Consider the following 5798-nt stretch of genomic DNA (forward strand, 5'->3'; position numbering starts at 1 on the left):
CCTGTTCCAAATAAACTTTAGTAAACTCGTTAAAATTTTCGATGCTTGTTTTTGGACTAGTCAATTTTTTCTATCGAGAGTATAAAACTAATAAAGTTTTAGAGCTAGTATCTTTCTACCCACAGCGACAGTCGTCAACAACAACAGCCGCTATGAAGTGCAAGTTCTATTTATATATCTGGAAACTTTGTTTCGCAGGTTCAAAAAAAGTCGTGTTAAAGAAACGGCAGCTCATCTTAATCAAATTTTAGTTTAAGCACATTTAATAATCTTCCCCTTTATATCACTCAAATAAGACCAATTTAAATATAAATTTGATTTTATATATAATATCCAAAGTTGACTTGAATACATGTGTATATGTATCGGTCTGATACTCGAAGAAGATGAACGAGTTTATATTTGTTCTTCATAAACATGCAGTTACAACAGTTAAAACACCGTATAAATTTATTTATAATATTGTGCTAATGCTAATACAAATCAAACAACTAACTTTGAATATAAAAAAGAGTCAAAAGCTTCTTCATTGCATTGATATGCTAATTTATTTATATAAATTATAAATATAGTGTGCATATATATTTATACATAAAAACGTTTTGTATATTTATGCCCACAGTTGTATTAACAGCATCTGCTACTCCATATGATGATGACCTTCAAAACGTCTTCATCGCCGACCGTAGTTTGTGTGGCATCATTTTTTAAATGCGCTGACATCTAAGATGTTTATTTAATTTTTTTCACTTTCGATAGTTACCCTTGAATTTATTTCTAGACTTTTTTATTGCTATCTTTATTTCTGTGATTCGTAGATGACTTTTAAGATATTTAAATTAATACTCGGCCAGTTTTGCAGATTATTTGAATGACTAGTTTGAATAGAATACACTCACGAAAATGCGGGGCCTATTTTAATAAATGGAAGAAAGTTAAAAATTTCAAGCCAAAGGAAGAGCTACTGTAAACTAAGCAAGTTTACAGCATGCTGCAATAACAGAAGATGACTAAACACTTACACTGAAAGAAAAAGACTGGTAAAGTCAAACGAAATACGGGTCAATTCAATCGAAATTTCTGTCAATTTTTATCCATCGCAAAAAGATGTTGAAACAATTGCGCACAAATCGTTGATTCGTAATTGACCGTTTTAGTAGTCAAATGAACAAAAAAAGTTGTTGCGACAGTTTTATACGAAAGTATCTATGTTACGGCATTTGCAAGGCAGATGAGTTTTGAAAACCTTATTTCTAAAATTTTTATGTTGCTTTGCTCGGGGTGCGAACCCAGGGTCTTCGGTGTGGTAGGCGGAGAACGCTACCGTCACACCACTGCGGTCGCCATATACATACATAAATATGTGCATACATTTAGTACACAGCATACATAAGTACAAAGTCGAGAGTGCAGTGCGCGTAAAATTCTCTTTGAAATTTGCTCATGTATTGACTGTTGATCGCTGTTGAAATGACCAGTGAGATCAGTTGTGTTAACAAAAAAATCAGTTAGATTGATTAGGAATCTGTCAATTTTACAGAATTTTGTTAACTTAAGAGCGACAATTTCGCTTCTGTTGAAATGACTGATCTAATTTGTTCGTTTGCCAAGGACCTCGGTCGAACTAACCATAATTCGATCAATTTCACCGAATCTCCGTTAAGTCAAGAACAACAGAACCCATTTGTTGATTTTACTAGTACCATTTCTTTCAGTTTATGTATATCATTTTTGGAATAGTAGAAGTCATGATGAAATGAATATTCAGGTGTTCTCATTCCGTTGATGCTTTCCCTTATTCTAACAATTTATGCATTAATATTTTAGAGGGTTGTCTATCATAAGCCGCTACTAGAATTGCTTAGCCAAACAGATTAACTTAAACTTATGTTCCCCAAAAGAATATAGAAAAAATTTTGCAGAAAATAAATTTTTTGGGGAGTTTGGTACGAAAAATGAAGCAACCAAATTTAATAATTTTGTAATACAAGTAAATAGTGGAAAATAGAGCTACCGAAAAAGTGAGGTTATGTTGCTGACATCATCTTTATTATTATATCATGAGTTAACAGTTTTGAAAAATTAAAGTGTTCAAAAAAGTAAAACTTTCGAAAAAGTCAAAATTTTTAAAAACAGTTACAAGTTTTGAAAAAGCCAAAAAGGTTACCAGGTTTGTAAAAGTGGAAGTTTTTAAAAATTCCAACTTTATTTCAAAATAGATTTTTTTTTTTAATTAGTAACTTTTTTTTGACACATTCGATATTTTCAAAAAAGTCAATTTTGAAAAATTAAAAAAAAGTTGCAGTATTTGAAAATGTTGAAGTTAAACAAAAAGTTGCTGGTTCTAAAAAAGTTTGATTTTTCAGAAAAGTAACAAGTTGAAACCATGAATAAATGAAGAAAAATAGCAGCAAAAGAAACAAAAACAGCACCAAAATAATTCCGAAGGTTTTATACTGAGCTTCCTGGTCGGACAGCAACATCCTTTTGAAAAATCAAAAAAGTTAAAAAAAATCGTCAGTTTTGGGAAAAGGCGAACTATCCAAAAAGATAACAGTTACCAAGAGGTAAGCGACTTCAAAAAAGCCTTTCCATAAAATTAACCGGTTCTAATAAAGCAAGCGGTTCTCAAAATATCACCTATTCAAATAAAAGTGGACTAGGAAAAGTTACAGCCACCAGAAAGGGAAACGGTTTTGAAAGAAATTAGTAACCAATTCCAAAAAAAGTAATAGCTTCAAGAAGAATAATCTTCTCTTAACAAGTAAACGGTTTTGAAACAAGTGACCGGTTCCAAAAAGTAACTGGTTCGAGATAAGTAAAATTTTTGGAGATGTGGCCGTTTTAAGAAAAAATCCATTTTCATAAAACCAACCCTTTTCAAACAAGTAAGGAAGGTTAAGTTCGGGTGTAACCGAACATTACATACTCAATTGAGAGCTATGGTGATAACATAAGGGAAAATAACCATGTAGGAAAATGAACCGAGGGAAACCCTGGAATGTGTTTGTATGACAAGTCTATCAAATGAAAGGCACTAAAGAGTATTTTATGAGGGAGCGGGCCATAGTTCTATAGGTGGACGCCATTTAGGGATATCGCCATTAAGGTGGATCAGGGTTGACTCTTAAATTTTTTTGCACGATATGGGTATCAAATGAAAGGTGTTAATGAGTATTTTAAAAGGGAGTAATCCTTAGTTCCATAGGTGGAGGCCGTTTCGAGATATCGCCATAAAGGTGGACCAGGGGTGACCCTAGAATTTGTTTGTACAATATGGGTATCAAAAGAAAGGCGTTACTGAGTATTTTAAAGGGAGTGATCCTTAGTTCCATAGCTGGACGCCGTTTCGAGATATCGCTATAAAGGTGGACCAGGGGTGACCCCAGAATTTGTTTTTACGATATGGGTATCAAATTTAAGGTATTAATGAGTATTTTAAAAGGGCGTGGGGCTTAGTTCTATAGGTGGACGCCTTTTCGAGATATCGCCATAAAGGTGGACCAGGGGTGACTCTAGAATATGTTTGTACGATATGGGTATCAAATGAAAGGTGTTAATGAGTATTTTAAAAGGGCGTGGGGCTTAGTTCTATAGGTGGACGCCTTTTCGAGGTATCGCAACTTAGACTTTATTTGTACGATATGGGTATCAAATGAAAGGTGTTAATGAATGTTTTTAAAAGGGAGTGGGTCTTGGTTCTATAGGTGGTCGCTTTTTCGAGATATCGCCATAAAGGTGGACCAGGGGTGACTCTAGAATATGTTTGTACGATATGGGTATCAAATGAAAGGTGTTAATGAGTATTTTAAAAGGGAGTAATCCTTAGTTCCATAGGTGGACGCCGTTTCGATATATCGCCATAAAGGTGGACCAGGGGTGACCCTAGAATTTGTTTGTACAATATGGGTATCAAAAGAAAGGCGTTACTGAGTATTTTAAAGGGAGTGATCGTTAGTTCCATAGCTGGACGCCGTTTCGAGATATCGCCATAAAGGTGGACCAGGGGTGACCCCAGAATTTGTTTTTAAGATATGGGTATCAAATTTAAGGTATTAATGAGTATTTTAAAAGGGCGTGGGGCTTAGTTCTATAGGTGGACGCCTTTTCGAGATATCGCCATAAAGGTGGACCAGGGGTGACTTTAGAATATGTTTGTACGATATGGGTATCAAATGAAAGGTGTTAATGAGTATTTTAAAAGGGCGTGGGGCTTAGTTCTATAGGTGGACGCCTTTTCGAGGTATCGCAACTTAGACTTTATTTGTACGATATGGGTTTCAAATGAAAGGTGTTAATGAGTATTTTTAAAAGGGAGTGGGTCTTGGTTCTATAGGTGGTCGCTTTTTCAAGATATCGCCATAAAGGTGGACCAGGGGTGATTCTAGAATATGTTTGTACGATATGGGTATCAAATGAAAGGTGTTAATGAGTATTTTAAAAGGGCGTGGGGCTTAGTTCTATAGGTGGACGCCTTTTCGAGCTATCGCAACTTAGACTTTATTTGTACGATATGGGTTTCAAATGAAAGGTGTTAATGATTATTTTTAAAAGGGACCAGAGGTGACTCTAGAATGTGTTTGTACGATATGGGTATAAAATAATAATGAGGGTTTTAAAAGGGAGTGGTGGTAGTTGTATAAGTGGTCGCCTTCTCAGAGATATCGCCATAAAGGTGGACCAGGGGCGACTCTCAGAATGCGTTTGTACAATATGGGTATCAAACGAAAGGTGTTAATGAGTACTTTAAAAGGGAGTGGGCCTTAGTTCTATAGGTGGAAGCCGTTGCGAAATATCGCCATATAGGTGGACCAGGGGTGACTCTAGAATGTGTTTGTACGATATGGGTATAAAATTAAAGTTATTAATGAGGGTTTTAAAAGGGAGTGGTGGTAGTTGTATAGGTGGTCGCCTTTTCGATATATCGCCATAAAGGTGGACCAGGGGTAACTCTAGAATATGTTTGTAAGATATGGGTATCAAATGAAAGGTGTTAATGAGTATTTTAAAAGGGCGTGGGGCTTAGTTCTATAGGTGGACGCCTTTTCGAGGTATCGCCATAAAGGTGGACCAGGGGTGACTCTAGAATGTGTTTGTATGATATTGGTATCAAATTAAAGGTATTAATGAGAGTTTAATGAGATGTGAAGGCGTTTTCCAGATATCGACCAAAATGTGAAACAGGGTGACCCAGAACATCATCTGTTGGATACCGCTAATTTATTTATATATATAATACCTGCCAAGATTTCAAGGGTTTTTTATATCGCACTGCAGAACTTTTTCATTTTCTTCTACTTAATATGGTAGGTGTCACAACCATTTTACAAAGTTTTTTCTAAAGTTATATTTCGCGTCAATAAACCAATCCAATTACCATGTTTCATTCCTTTTTTCGTATTTGGTATAGAATTATGGCATTTTTTTCATTTTTCGTAATTTTCGATATCGAAAAAGTGGGCGTGGTATAGTCGGATTTCGTTCATTTTTTATGCCAAGATAAAGTGAGTTCAGGTAAGTACGTGAACTAAGTTCAGTAAAGATATGTCGATTTTTGCTCAAGTTATCTTGTTAACGGCCGAGCGGAAGGACAGACGGACGACTGTGTATAAAAACTGGGCGTGGCTTCAACCTATTTCGCCCATTTTCATAGAAAACAGTTAACGTCATCAAATCTATGCCCCTACCAAATTTCAAAAGGATTGGTAAATTTTTGTGCGACTTATGGCATTAAAAGTATCCTAGACAAATTAAATGAAAAAGGGCGGAGCCACGCCCATTTTGAAATTTTCTTTTAT

Source organism: Eurosta solidaginis, chromosome 5 (genome assembly GCF_040869045.1).
Source record: "Eurosta solidaginis isolate ZX-2024a chromosome 5, ASM4086904v1, whole genome shotgun sequence".
Classification (NCBI taxonomy): Eukaryota; Metazoa; Arthropoda; class Insecta; order Diptera; family Tephritidae; genus Eurosta; species Eurosta solidaginis.